Below are 16,763 nucleotides of genomic sequence, written 5' to 3'. Positions count from 1 at the left end.
CTGTAACCAAATATGGCACAATGTTTTCATTATTATTCATGAATGTAGAACCAGTATATTATACCATAAGTCACGATGTATACATGTTCCGTTGCTTAGCGCTGATGGATGTAGCAACGTAACCCACAGTGTGATCGGCCTTCATATATATATATATATATATATATATATAAAACCAAAAAACATACTGATGAGAAATGTTTGTCTTAGTGTCATTAAGGCCTCAACGAAATAATCGTCATGAATTACAGATGTATAGAAATAAGGGATGAATGATCAACTGCCAAACTAAGTTGCCGCTATCATGACTATTGTTACATAGTCATACAGCATTCATACATTCATGTGCATCATTGTTTAACTGGAAAGGCCAAAGGAATAAAATCCATTATCATTTCAAGTTAATGTCCTCTTTCGTCACCATGTGGAACTTTTGAATGTCTTATTCTTTCAGGAGCAGTACACGTGTGTTTACATGGCCCTGTATGAGACACTCCAATTTGGCAACACTGTCATCAGCGTCGAAGAATTTCGAAGAAGCCGAGGTATACGAGGGACGTTCTCCACAGGACGAATGACAATTAATACATTCATAGAGGTACCTGCTTTGTCATAATACAACTCTATGACTGATTGTTTGATAAACTGTTTACTGATATTAAAAAAACTGCGTTATAAAAAATGTCTACGACTTTTTCTATTTAAACATAAAACACTTGTTGTAGACCCTGAACACACAAAGGAAGGAAGAGTCCCAGGGTGAGTATGAACAGGAATGATAAGATCTCATAGGATAGCTTGAAGTATCTCACAAAGGAAATATCAGTATCTTGACCACTGATTATTTATTTTGAATTCATGTTTGAAACTCTGATGTTCTGATGCGCCAGAACATTTTCAACCATATTATACTCTTCACAATATGTTTGTCACAATATGGTTGCAACATAGTGTTCCCCAAAACGTCCTCAAGCATCACCATTTCCTTAGACGAACCCATCCGACAAGTCATCTTCTAAAATGTCGAAAGGCAACTGTATGTAACATTAATAATCTCTGTCAATGAAACAGAATTAAAACGTGTACGGAATTTGGCGCCGTTTGTGGATCGGAGTCCAGTTGTCTGAATCTAATGTAATACTAAACACTGTATATAATAATGGAAATCATCACAGAATCAGTCGTGGGAAGATTGATATCATGAAACTGATTTTTTTTGTCAGGAAGCAGCATGAAGGGTCGGGTGTGGATAAATGGACGCTCAGACATCCTAGCTGTCAGCTTACAGGTCAGTATCTTTATATGTTAAAAGGAGGATCGAGACAAAACCTGGAACCAACATTCTTTTTCGCCAGGGATTTAGAAGCACATGTAACTGGAAGACAGACTCCCTAAAATAATATTTTGTAGAATTAACTTTAGGTATGACATATGAATCCATACATTTATAACTCGAAATTACGACAAACGTTCTAGAAATAGAAATTACTTTCATTTATTGTGCAGGAACAGTGGGGTAGCCTAGTGTTAAGGCTTTCGCTATGAACGCTGATAATCCGCGTTGTATTACAACAAGGGAATGTGTAGAGCCTATTTCTATGATATTCCTGGAATATTTTCTACAACTGAACTCACTCACTATATTCATTGTCCGGCCTTCAGTCCCACCTGTCCATGAATGGCTACCTGTTAACTGAGGCTCCCTCCGTCACCACGGCGTCATTGTTCTGGAAACTCACAGATGAACAAGAATCTTCCACTGTCATTGTCCTGCCGGACTCGCACCAGGTGGGAAATTTCATTCCAGCCGTGACATCAATTTCTGCCAATACATGAAGTGCTAGGTTTCCAAATTTGACACTTTATGTTTCAGAGTTTGTCCAGTTTTGTGCCATCCCCAGGAGACAGCTTGGATCTGGGCCCTGTGACTGTCACATGTTCCACAGAGATCTCCGTCAACACTGACATCACCCTCCTGAGCATACACAGACAAATGGAGGTACGCTCACATTGCATTACTGAACGCTTTTAACATTTAACACATTAAACTACTACTCGCATACCTTGTGATGAAAGATCATATGTCCCCATGCCTTCAGCCCACAATGTAGTTCCGTCCCACATTGGATTTCAGAGTTAAGGTGAGTTAAAATCACAAATGAATGCGAAATGTGTGTATCTCCTCACCAAACTCCAATCTAATTTATCCAGACTGTTTTATAACGAGCATACATGATGAAATACACAAGACTAATATAGCTTCGACAATCATTTGCTCAACAGGACGCAACAACAACACCTGTACGCGTGTACATCTTGAACATCTTACCCTCGGAATCCTCTCAGACATTCTTAGAGCTTCTGGAACAAATCGACCAGCCCACAGGAGGTGTGAGTCCTAGAACAGTTACCGTCATGTTCAGGTATGTCCAACAGATACAGCATTTCTTTAAAAAGCATGAACATCATTTGTATACATGCCTGCTTTGTATTATTCTCTAAGAGGCATGCTGCCTGATAAATATAACAGAAAGTGGACTAGATACTTGTCTACTGAACAGCAGACATTATCTGCTCACTAGATATTGAACAGCATCATTCCAACACAATGAATCATACGCGTCTAGTTTCCATGACTGTTAGTATATTCACCAATCTTTTCGACATTCACACATGGTGTCGATTTCTGAATTGTTCACCAAGGGTGTGCTACCAAGACTCACGTTCTTTTTGTCTGCAACATTGATTATGGTGTGTTATCGTGCCTCAATTGCTGCGGATCGTGCGACAAATCAGTATGACTGACTCATGATAGATCACTTTGTTAGTTGGAACATTTTTAATGTGACGTAAAGATAAATTACACATCTTTTGTATAGTTGCTTCACCTTGTTTGTTACAGCGATGGAGGAAGACAGAATGCAGTCATGTTGTGCATCCTGAGCAATATTGTCCAAGGTCTGAAGTATGACAAACGAGCTGAGATCTACAACAACATGAGGGCGATGGTTCACTGTCTGGATCAGGACATCACACACGTATGTCAACCTGTAGTTACAATACGTCGCTTTTGGAGTCACCATACTTAATGTGAATATTACTAACGATTTCTACTCTTCAAAGGAACATATGTACTGTTCAAAATAAGTAGGGGATATTCGGAAAAAAATGAAGTAACCAAAATTGTGGCGAATATATTTCATTACTAATAGGTCGGGACCAGTAATAGACAAGTCTAGAACTAGATGACACGGTGAATAGCGGTCTCGCCATTTCTACAAAAGGTATGAAGAGATGAGAAGGGTCCATAAACTGAATTTGTCGTTTTTTACAGTTAAGTCAGTAACGTGTGAAACCTCCGCGATTGGCCAAACAAGCACGAATCCTCCTTGGCATACTCAGCCGACAAGGCATGAATTGGGGTATGGCATTCCATTCCTCTTGCAGCGCTACGCCCAGTTCTTGAACCGTAGCTGGTTGACGTTGACGCTGTCTCCCGTCTCCTGAGCATGTCCCAAACGTGTTCTATGGCGGAAAGGTCGTGGCTGAGAGCAGGCCAGGGCAGGGTAACGATGTTTTTACCTCTGCATGTAGTCGATGACGATTCTGGCACGATGTGCTCGGGCGTTGGCATCTTGGTAAGCACACTGTCGACCAGCTTAGCGCGCAGAGGAGATAACAATGGCGTCAAGGATGTTGTCACGATAGTACTGGCCTGTGACTCTCCCTTGGACGATGTGAAGTGCTGTTCTGCCATTCACAGTGATTCCCCACCACCAAATTGGTCATGTTGATGAACGTTGGGGCTAGTGTAACGCTCATCCTGTTGCCGAGACCCGAGAACCCCTATCCCAGAAGTCTATAGTGAACCTCGATTCATCAGAGAACATAACCCTTGCCCATCGACGATTTCCCCAGCTGCGATGTTGTTCACACCATTGACGTCTGTCTCTGATGTGTCTGGCCGTCAATACTGGCGTAACGTACGGTCGACGAGCCCTAATCCCACGTGCACGTCATCTGTTTCGAATCATCTGACCCGAGACTCGAACTCCAGCTGCAGTTTCAAGATGGGAGGCGATCTGACGAGCTTTTGGGGTTCGATTCCGAAGTGCATAAGTTCTGACAAGTGTGTCTTGTGCCGCAGTTGTTGACCTTGGGCGACCGGAACGAGGAAGATCATCGACATTTTGGGCTCGACGATACCGGGTCCACAATCTACTGATGACAGATTGGGAAACATTTAGAGTTTGGGCGACTATTCTCTGTTTTGTTCCAATCTGTAACATGCATGCCAACGGCCCTTAGACGTTCCGCTCGCTGCAGACGTCGCATTGTGTCGCAAAATTTAAACAAAGACAATAATGTGTTGTAAAGACGACAAACAATCGGTTAACGTCAGCGGATGTTTTCTTGGGATCACATTACTCAAGAAATGCATGCTAATGTAAAGTGTAAAATCACCAGTTGCCCCCCCCCCCCTACCACGTGCAACACACTGTCATGTGACATGCACAGGTGACATGAGCCGAAATGAATGTGTATGTGGCCTTAAAACATAAGCACACAAAACAAAGATGAAACTTCATATTTGTCACCATTTTCCACGATGTTATTCAAAATCATATTTCAATATCCCCTACTTATTTTGAACAGTGCTGAATATGCCCATCTTTTCGAGATTCATGTTGTCACCACCATATTATTACTTCGATTATTGACCAAGATGAAAATGTCTAATTTTGTTAAAAATTCAGTCAATGCAATGATGTGTCAATAAACATTATTGTCTTACAGGATGACGTTGCCCTGTGTTACGACGTAGCCTCAGCGTACCTGGAGTCCCAGAACATTTACGCCAACACATGATGACAATCTCCTGGATCGCAAATGTTGCACAGATACATTAGGAATCAATCTCAAGATCACAGCTTTTACTGAATTTACTGTTTTATACGTCTTTATTTTTTATATTGTAAATAGAATTTTAAAATAGAATTTTTTTGCTCTCTTTATGATAAAATGATTTTCGTATTATGTTTTAGTAATCTAATTATGTATCCATAATGTAAACAAAATTGTCATAATTATTGTGACGCACTGGCATTTTTCGGGTCAGGGAAAGAATCGGTCGGGCAAATGATGCTTTGAATTAAATTCAAGAAAAACAGTTCTTGCCTTTCAGGAAACAGAAATTCGCAGTGGAAAATAGAAACTTGAAATTGGATAAAACTGACCATTGCTAATTGAAACTGATCGCAAAATCCAATACATATGTACATATAAAACCATGAAATTAAAGGAAGAGGTTTGATTGGGCTTTTTGAAACTGAAACTGAGCAAGAAAAAGGAAACAAATAGAAGCTAAAAAGAATTAATCTGAAATCAACTGATTCATAGAAATATCTCATGTCGACAGTGTTGTTGCAAAGCGTCTATTCAGTCTATTCAGTCTATTCAGTCTATTCAGTCTATTCAGTCTATTCAGTCTATTCAGCGTTTTCCACGTGTCACCCATAATTCCTAATACAATCAAGAAAGCTCCATTGTTTTATCAACAGAGCATATTTGACTTCAATGGAATCAATGCCATGTGGGTTCTCAAATGATTGTGCTTGAATCGGTACAATCCAAACAACTACATGTCAAAATATTTGATGTTTGACTGTATTTGAACAAGAGAGGAAACAATATGTGAAAATGCCCACTGATCAGTTTAAAATGTATAGGTAAACATTCGGGCAAGGAGTAGCCATATCCATGTACACTAACTCTTCGTTTGAGATGTTTTAATTATGCGCGTGAAGCAGAATTAATGTCTGGATTGGCATTGACAAATTAAGGTACTTTGGCTAGGACGTTTAGCTCCAGCGTCCTGTAACCCATAATCTACTACCGTTCTGTGACCATCAAACAGCCAAACATCTGTCTCTGATTTACCCATCAGAACTGTTCCTTCATCTCAAGCATTTCGAGTTTACATAACAAAATATTTTAGTAATTGTCTAGCGTGTTGCTGGTTTCAAGACGTCGTTGAGTCTTCCTCCTGCTCTGAAGCCATCAAGGTTACCACAACCGAATGTACGCAAATCTTTTGAAACATTTCATGGAGGCCAAAGGGACATTTCATCACATTTGGACGCATCAGGGACGAAAAACAAAAAGCATTGTCTGGATACTTTCCCTATTTCAGCCATTTGACTTATCTTTGCAGCAGTGGTGAAGAAAGAGCTCAGGTTTTCGTGGATATCTGAATCATAGCTATTTGATGGTATTCCTTAACACAGGGGAGATTTTTATGAGTGTGGATGACCCTTTCAGCTGATGGCATGCTCTTTAGACTGAAACGTTTTTGCGAAGGATATTTATCGTCAACAAATGTCTTTGTGTCAATACTTGTTTTAAGAATTTATACTAATGATCATACATGCTCCTAGAATAATTATCATGAGCTAATATTTCTTAATATCATATGCAATTTATTAGTAAACGACTAAACAATCTGTTATTTAGAATATGATTTCTTTTAGCCTGTTTTCTCCATCTATTTTACATATCTGACAGAAAGGACATATCAATAACGACTTATCAAGGAACGCATATATTCCCTGAGAGAAATATTTCTCGTTGTGTATAGGGCCGTCTTCTATTCTCGCGGGTTGCCTATTCTCTCGGTAAACACATTTTCTGCGGAGATCGCCGATGCGTGATACTTAGCGGTTGTTTACATCGTTGACCGGTAACTAGGAAGTGGACCAAGTCTGTGAATTATCAAAATTTTGCAATGTAACGAACATTCGTGAGTTTTAACCAACTTGGAAAAGTCGTAACATTTCCCCGTCCTTTCCGATAATATTTAAAAACAACAAGCATACATACGAAAAGAACTGTTTGTATTACTTTGTTCAGCCGATATCCGGAAGTACCGCGAAAATAGGAGAAAATGTGCTCTACAATGGCTGCTCAACCATTGCTCTTAAGTAGCGTTCTGTCCTGTCACATGCACTTCATTAAGCAGTTTTGTCATGAAACTATGATGCGCACTATGATATCATGTTACTCAGTGGTGCTTTGTGTAATACAATGTACCTATCTGGTCAATAAGCAATCCATTATTGAGCGCTGCTTGATCTGTAACCCATGTGATGCTGTTAAACATCATGCTTTATAGTGATGTTGAGATATTTGTAGATATACAGCATTACTGAGTGGTCAGTCAGCTACATGTTTTCTTTTGCCACTTTTGCACATGAAACTGCAATATGTTAATTTTCTTGAAACTTGTGTATTGATTCAGTGGAGGTTATGACAGCGATGTGTCCTGATAACATGAGCTGAAGTTTGAAGTTGACCGCTCTCAGTTTACACAAATCTGTCTGGAGATTAGTAGGGCGAGCAGTCGTCCAATGAAGAGGTCAGTGGCCTGTCTGTTGTCCTGAGGGTAACGTGCTACAGATAAGATGTAAGTGCCAGTCTGATAATATATAAACTATTGAATGAATAGGGACACAGTGACGTGACGGGTACAACTGTTTCGGGACACATTCAGGTCATCCCTGGAAGACAGGCCTAGGCAGTTTGAATGTGTGTACATTTTTGATTCACCAATCTTTATCAGAGAAAATTTAAAGGCACTTAACAGTATATTCCAAACAAAACATTACGACAGAATGTATTCGCTATAGCATGCCGAATAATAAATTATATGCTTTTATATATCGTATCCACTGGCGTGAGGGTTATTTGTGTCTGTATTTGTAGTTCAGAAAACTGTGCTTTCCTTTTGGAATAATACACTGTTATAGTGTATAACACATTTGCTCTTCTTCAAACATTTCCGACATAGCTTGCCATTTCAGAGACTATTCACCTTAATGGCTATATATCCATCAAGCACTGTCTAGAAATTTGTGTTTCCGGCACGTGACTCCATTGGAAAGAGCCTTCATTATGAATGGCATACTTTCAAGTAGACTGCATCAATCATGTAACCGGTAGGCACACTAAATACATTTCACAAGAAATCGGTGTCTCTCTGAAAGTCTCTGAAGCTGAGGACTTAATAATTATACTTCCGTTAACCAAGGTAGTGAAATAAAAAGTCCACCATTACTGCAAACTGCCGACCCAGCTATAGAAGATGTTTTGCTGATCATATTTAGTAAACTTTTTTGCTTGAATCCAGACAGTCAAAATATGGAAAAGGCTGCGATTAAATTAAATATATTATTTGCCAGAATTTAGAAAGCCAATTGAAAACCCCGCGTTTTGAGCCGCTACACTGAATTAGTTTAGATTAGTGATATTTTTTTCATGTATAATAAGTGTCCGATCTTTTCGAAACTTTCCATAAAAAAGAGCATGTGTTATCACCAGGTCCAAGAAAACATCATTTCATTTTATGTATATAAAAATCAACAAACCAGTGACTCTAATTTTACTTCCAGCGCAGTGAATGAACCCTATGACGTTTGCAATATCACTAGCCATTGAAACTGTTACTCAAAGTTACTAGCTTCAAATGGCCAAAATTGTGAGATATTCACCAACTATCTTGAAAGACGACTAGGGTATCATTGCAACAGTAAAGTAAGACGCTTATCTATCAGTCGTGAGTGAAACAAGCACAGTCATTCGCCCGATGAAGCATACTGCGTATGAACCTCGCAATGGCTGTTTGAGAGTGTGCGTCAGTCCTCTTGCAGGATCTGGCCAGTACATATACTGAGGGGTCAAATGCCTGTCTTGTTTGCTGGCCTTGGTATTCTACGAATCACCGATTCTGGAGATTAGTATTGGCAACCACGGGCTTCTGGAGATGGTCTGTTAGATAGAAAACCATACGGGTCGAACATCACGCCTTGTCAACCAGACAGAGAATATATATTGCCAAGATATTACAATTCACTCATCCTTCCTTGTACAGTCTGCTGACCGGAGACTGTATGACCTGCATGCCATTGGGCTTTAGTTTCCTGTCCAACAAATACTATACAGTTGTTCTGTGCGTTGCTTTGTATCACTTGTTCTGACGGTATTAGAAGTCACGTAAATCCAAACTATTATCACATCGATAAGTGTGACAAACATAGCGGTCCACTGATATTTGGATATCCAAATTTTCCCACTTAGGAAGGATATCCTATATACTGATTTGCATATGCATATTCGTTCTGGTATACGTTTGTAGCCAACACTTACTTTCTGATAATACTTGCAGTATATGTATGTGCAAAGTACAATGTTAAGTCTTCGCTAAGTGTGATACAGTTACTTTAAAGTCATATTCATACATTTCTCTATGAGAATATTTCATTATTTTGTATCCAATATTCGTATCCTCACCTTAATAGAACAAGTATATGTGTTCTGAGACTATTTGTACAATACAGTTATCTGACCAATATCCCCAAACCTTTAAGTTTACGATAATCTTCTTAAATGGTTCAGCGTGATATTTCGTAATGGCAATACGGGGAAAGGCTTGAAATTCAACAAGTTCTGTCAACAGAGAGAACTGATGTGTGAACAGTCAGCATAAGTCGGGTGAACAGTCACTGAGTCAACACAAGGTGAGGCATACCATCAGATATATCCTGACATGTCTGGTTTGCAGACCGCTGAATATGAATATATTTTACACATACATTTAATCCATAAAAAATGTACAAACTCATCTTTCCATATGTTAAAAATATTCATTTTACGTGTTACCTTAATGAAATAGACATATAATATTTTAGTTTGAGTCATTACTATGATCCAACTGTAACGCTGGCTATTGTTCTTCTGAAACCTATATTCCACATACGGTTTTCTAGTTGGAAGAGTAGGCAATACCGGAACATTTCTGTAAGTTCTGAGGCCATTTTATATCTAACACGATATTGTTGATATATTTAACGAAACCTACTACATATTCTGTACTGCACTATAGGGGTTATAGATCCTTCAAACGCTGTCTGCAGTGAAGAAGTTTACGAGCACAGCACGTGAACTCATCTATAAAGACTTTCATCATTAGTGTTTGGCCTAACCAGTGGCCATACTAAATATGTTTCATTACAGTAAAATGAATAAGAGGAACACACTCACTTCATAATTATAAGAAATATGCCCCGAAATTAGACCTATCAGTATTTGTTTATGATTCTACCATGGAGTTGAATAAAACCAACTTGCTGTCCTGCCGGTTGATGAAACTTAGAAATCAAGCCTTTCCACACACACAAAAACCTCATGTGTGAGATTGAAAACGCACACCTATCTAATCAGAAAAATGACTTCAGAATATCGTACATGGCCACATACGTTTATCACACATGAACATACATATAAATTCATAGACAAACACAAACTCCCACTGTGTAAGTGCAAAATAACCATCGTTCAGAAAAATACACCTGCTCTCTTGTGTATGCCTCAACAGATATAATTCTGCGAAAATTATTTTAAATCAACTACTAAATCAGCACACCATAACAAAATGAAATCCAGTTATTAATTAGTTAGTCGAAGAATATATTCCATCAGCATCCTTCTAGAAATGGTTTTATAATCTGTCACCCCTAATAATATTACTTCCAAACAATGACAAGTCTAGCTGATTTCTGAAAGAAATATCTCGTAGTCTCGTTTCAGTGAAATGACTTGGTTGAGCCCAAACCCAGCGTATTTGCAAAAGGTTGCTATTATTCTATATGTAGATAGAGATGGTGAGAACAGCGCACCCCTGTATGTAATGGTATGTTCTAGGGTCACAGGTATGACGTATTTCGACATATGGTATGTAGAGACTTAGTCGGCGGTATGATTCACACACTATGGAGGTGTTCGCTGTGGCTGTATTTCTAATACTGTTTTCGCCAACTACAGGTAGGGAAAACTTATGAAAAGATTTGCAAAACTTGCACCTCTGTGCTAGTAGACTACTATCGAAAGCTCTTTGAATGTGAGATGTGTCATTTTGGTGTTTGTTATAGTTACGTTTTAAAGACCTGACTGATCCATCATGATATTACACACAAATAAATATACAATGTCAGACAACCCTAACATCCAGTATTGTTACAGTCTATCTTTTAGCAGGTAATATCTGGCTTGTTTATGTTTGGGGGATCGATGTTCAAACTTTTACACTGTACCAACAGGGGTGTAGCTACCATGATAAGAAGCCCGGGCTTACACATGAGTGTTGCGTCCTCAATACTACCTAAATATCAAGCTTTGCAACGTAATGGGCTTACACGAAAAAAATGTGCATGCTACACGACTAATGGCATGTTTACCAACTCACTTATCCACGCAGACGCCTAATCTCCCTCTTGCCTTTGTGAGTGGTCTGTTATATACTGCCATACTGACAGGATCGCGCACGAAAACAACATCGATTAAACCCCCCACATAAGCATAAACATAGGACATGAACATAGCAAAGTGCATTGGACATCATTACTCTTACTGATGTGTGCAATTAGCAGGTAGGGTGTTCATTTGTGCAGGCCGGCTTTGATTGTAACATAGTGAAGAAAATAGCAGGGCCATTTGTTCATTCTCAGATACGAACTTCTGAGGCGTGCACCAGGTTTACAATTATTCTTATAAGCATTGTCTCAAATACGAGCATGATCTGTTTTGTGGTTACGTTATTTAGGGTTTTAAACTTGGACCGGAATTTCGAAACACAGACGGATACAGCTCGTCAGTGGTTATGTAGCAATGTTTTATCATATGATTGTTGACACATACTAGACTGGTGTTTCCAAGATTTCATGTTTCGGTCCATGTGGAACGTTACATAAAGCATATAAAAGTTAAGAGTGATTGTTGAACGTTACGTCAGTTCCGAAGAACCCGTCATCAATCTAATATACACTAGACAAAATAAGTTAGGGACTTTGGTATTTTTATGGCTGATGTTTTATCAGTATGTCAATGAATGATAATTGCAAATTTACAAATATCCCTAAATATTTTTGTCCAGTATAGTATAAGGTCGATACAGTGCATTAATATGCATATCTAGGTAACCACCATGCAAGTATGTTTTTGCTCTTCATATAAGGCGCAGTATTACGTACCTATGGTAAAACTATTTCTGACTATGGACATGCGGTGTCTGTCTGTCTGTCTGTCTGTCTCTTTTACTCCTCGTCACCAAACAAATCACTAAGCCTAAATGTCCAGTCCAGTATTGTACGTGAAAGGACACACGGTGATGGCAATGTCCAGTGTCATAGTATGGTCTAGTTGCGCTCATCGCACTATACTGACAAACAACGTGGCATAAAAATCGACGAAGGACTTCAGTTGGTGCCTGGACCGACGTGAACATGCCACTGATGGAGAATCTTTTACTCACAAATGTATCTGTCACCAATGTGTCTGGATTAAAGCCGAATATTATGAGCATGCTAATAAGTAACTACATACATGTGATCTGTGAATGAAGCTAATGGTATACTCAACTTTATAAAGAGTCGTCAGTATCTTCTTCATCTTGACCATCCTCATCATCATTAATGCCTCATTATTCTCATTAATGCCAGGACCATCTACAGCCAACCATGTGAAATACATTCAACGTTTTCTCTCTGCTGCTGGAATGACAATTTCTGTTATTTTGTTTAATTTGTTTTTAGATAACTTATCGTAAGATTTATAAGCCTTCTTGGTCCGCCTATTTATATGACTGTGTGTATGTGTAGTAGACGGATATCTATTGGGATGCCACTACCCATATTTGTACTGTTGCGATTACGCTTTGAAATATTTCATTTTTGAAGGAAAAATGTTAAGACCATGCACTAAAGTGACACCTTTCCGAGTTCAGTTACAGCTGACTGCCCACCAGGAACATACGGATATAACTGCAGTTACCAGTGTAATTGTCCTTCAAGCAGCTGTAACTCAACGTCTGGCTGTGAGTCTGCAAGCTGTTTCCAGGGATGGTCTGGTCCGACTTGTCAGATAGGTTAGCATCGGAATTCAATTGCTTTGTAAATGAAACTGGACAGTACATTTAGAGCATCAAGTCCTTAACCTTACGTTACGTGCTCTTTGACGCTTCCTTGGTTAGAACTAATCTCTGGATAAATGGTGAAACATTTTGGAACTGTTTGAGAGGCATTCTGGAAGTTGCTAGTAATCGGAATCGAAAATCTTTATGGACAATCAGCTTCTTTATTACTTCGGAATTTATACTTGAACCGTTTTCAAGCATCAGAAAGGTGTAAATATCTATTCCGTCTCCACTGTACAATAAAGAAGACTTGTCATTCCTGAAACGTCTTTTGCTTTGAGCTATTATCCATACACATACCTGAATACGTTTTTACTTACCCTTTTCCGTGTTAACGACATAAATGGTACTTTATTTATGCTATTCTGATATCATTCATTTTATTTCACAGAAAATGTAGCCCTGAACAAAACCACGTCGTCTAGTAGTGCACACTTCCCGTCATCAAACGCCGTTAATGGCAACAGAAACGGGGAAGCGGAGTCCAGCTGTTTTCTTTCTGATTTTGATGACGCCAACATAACATCTGCTTGGTGGAGGGTGGACCTGGGAGAGGAAACACTAGTACATGACGTCATAATCTACTTCAGACCTAACTGTGAGTAAAGTCATTCATTGTATATGTTGTATTGATATAACTACAGGACACTGTCACGTTGTTGTTGTTGTCGAACTGTTTGTTTGTTCATTCATGTGAATGTTGATGCAGTATAAGTATTTGATATATACATTTATATTGTGAGGTTGTCCCCGATCATCAGTAGCGTGCGGCTGCACGTGGACTCATGAACTGTGACGACTGTGTAGTCAGCCTTGTCTTTGTCTTCGTCCAGTAAACGTCTTGTGTCTTGTGTTGTATATCTGTGTTGAGTGTTATGTGGGCCTGAAGACCTTACAATGGGTGGAGTGGTGGGATCGTGAGGAACTTAGAAGGATGTGCAGCTTTACAAAGAATTCCAAGGAATGTGCACTTCAACGAACTAACGTGAGTTTGTACTATTTTGCCATTTTGACCTTGTTGTTGAACTGTTTCGTTTTCTGTGTGATTGACATTGAACATTTAAGCAAGAATACCCTTCATTACATCATGGCTGAAGGTGGTACGAGTCAAGAACATTCTGGCGATATCAAACACTTCAAAATTCCTATGTTTGACCCCAAACGGTAAACTTTTGTGAACTTTATTGAAAATATGTATGAAGTGAAAGCGTGGGGCCTAAACTGGAACTCTGAAAAGAAGTTACCTGTTTTACCTTTAGTACTTCCTCCAGGGTTTTGCGTACGTGCGAGTGTTCAACGAGAGTAGACGACTAAGGAGTGTCAAGGATGTTTAATGTCGGCGATCGTGTTGCAGTCAAAGTATTAGCAGGACAAAAGTTCATGAAACAACATTTCAAGTCAGCATTTGTTGTATCCAAGTGTATATATATATATATATATATATATATATATATATATATATAAATATATATATATATATATATATATATATATATATATATATATAGAGAGAGAGAGAGAGATAGATAGGGATAGACAGTTAGACAGATATACTTATACTACCTCAACATTCACTTGATGAAGGAGCAAGAATCAGCTCTGAAACGGCGTATAGAAGATATAAATACAAGTGTTATCCATTAAAGGTGTCATATCCATGCCGACGATGGACAGTAAAACACCGGAGTATCAAAGACATGGATACAAACTAGCCTGTAAAACTGAAACATTTTCATATGAGAAGACTATACCATATAAAACATGGGCTACAGATGACCAACAACCACAGGTAGATCACCAGGCTAGGTACACGTTGTATACAGAATATGTGAAAGGAATTGTAGGATAACTTATTGTCACCTTTAAATTGTAAATATGATGGTACATCATGCTGTTATGGGTAATGAAACATATTTTGCAAACATAATGTACAGTTTAGATTGTGACGACCATACCTAGTATAATTAGATTTGATGGGCCTCCAGTTGAATAGTTATGTAACGAGGTATAGCTTGGGGTGTGATGAAGTAACATTTTGTCTGATTTTGAATGAGGCCAGCCAGCTTAACGAGGAAAGAGTTCCGTCCGTACTCTCTCTTTTTATTGCCACCTTCCCCGGTGTTATATTCCAACACTGAAATAAGTTCATTGACGGTTTTTTAATACTTGTTCTTGTTCATTGAATGCATATTAATAGTGAGGTATGCATGCCAGTATGTAATTTTGGCTTACCGGAAAGGATATGAAAGTAAAGACATATTCGGTGTATCTATATTGTCATTGTATAAATATATCCTAATAACATCCATCAAACGCCCCTTTCGTTCTTAGCGGGAGAAGAAAGAAGAACCCATAACAAATATGGCGCTCCGTGAGGAAGCGATGAACCTGACAGAGAACATAAACAGTATATAAGTTATTCAAATTCTTTCTTGCCTTCAGGCGATTAAGAACTTATCATGTAAACATCCACGTTTGAATTGCATAATGATCTTACTGCTGGTCAACACATCGTCTTTTGTTGGTGATCCAGCCATTCAAGCATTTCTGGTAAAACATAGCCGATCTTGCTGCCAAGACTGCATTCAAGAAATCTGACACCAATTCTTATTCTATACTCAGATTATAAAGCTACAGTCAGATCTTATATCGTGCAGAAGCAGCGGGGTACCCAGGGGTGTATAAATAAATTACATGCAATAAAACCTTATTCTGGTTATATACTTGGGTTGTCAGTCACACACGATATACCTATTAACATTTGAGGGAACTCCGTTCTGCAACCCTTGTGATGAAAGAATCACGTTCAAGCATCTCTTGCTTGACTGTGTAGAATATTCCATCACAAGGGATAAATGTTTTAAATCACAAACTATGAAGCGTCTTTTTTATGACGTTAGTTCTCTAATCATTGCATTTTTGGATTTGTTAAATGTTTTCTAAATAAGTACATTTTTATTTTAGCCTAGTGACTGAGATTTTTAGTAGCTGTTCCCTCAAAGGGAATTTAAGTATTGCAAAATTATTTTCTTCCTGCGAGGCTACGAGAGTCTCAACTCATTTAAGGTAAATATAAACTTGCCCCTTTCACTAGTATGCTGATATGCATTCAGTTGCTGGTGATTTATAACCCCTTTTTATAAATTGTATTACATTCAGTTGCTGGTGATTTATAACCCTTATTTTATATTGTATTGCCTCCTTTAATTTCAATGATTTAGTTTTATATGCAAATTTGATTCTCACATGTTTGACAGTCTAGTGTTTTGCTGCCCATAGATGACAGGTTTTTACATTATAAATGTATTGATTTTAATACTGATATGAATTAATTTGTTCTCGTCACGATATGGCTGCAATATCGTCGACGTGACGTTGAATATTAAATCTCTCAATCAATTGCATTTTTAAATGAAGTAAATTTGTTAAATGGCCTGCAAGTAGAAATATATATGTGACAATAACTATTAACTTACTCACTTAATACCAAATTGACATTGCAAAAGCCACTGAAGCGAAGAGACTGTGTGACCTTGCGAGTCTTCAATACATATACTAGACAGCATGCTAGACAACTAGATCACACCGATGCTTCATTTGCAACAGTTACAGATGGTCGGAGTGGTATCCAGATCTACATAGCTCACACTGCCGCCTCCCCAATGGATGGAGTCAACTGCCACAACGTGACAGGGAACGTCAACGGGACAGACACACCTGACGTTTTGAACGTCACGTGTTC

General features: G+C 38.6%; 1 pseudogene; it reads left to right on the top strand.

Annotated features, from left to right (window-relative positions):
• LOC137291186 (receptor-type tyrosine-protein phosphatase T-like) overlaps positions 1 to 4,869 on the top strand; it is a 30,106-nt pseudogene extending 25,237 nt beyond the window's left edge.
• The last annotated feature ends 11,894 nt before the right edge of the window (positions 4,870 to 16,763 follow it).

Source organism: Haliotis asinina, chromosome 7, assembly GCF_037392515.1.
Source record: "Haliotis asinina isolate JCU_RB_2024 chromosome 7, JCU_Hal_asi_v2, whole genome shotgun sequence".
In the NCBI taxonomy this organism is placed as follows: domain Eukaryota; kingdom Metazoa; phylum Mollusca; class Gastropoda; order Lepetellida; family Haliotidae; genus Haliotis; species Haliotis asinina.
This window is presented reverse-complemented; position numbering and strand designations above follow the sequence as displayed.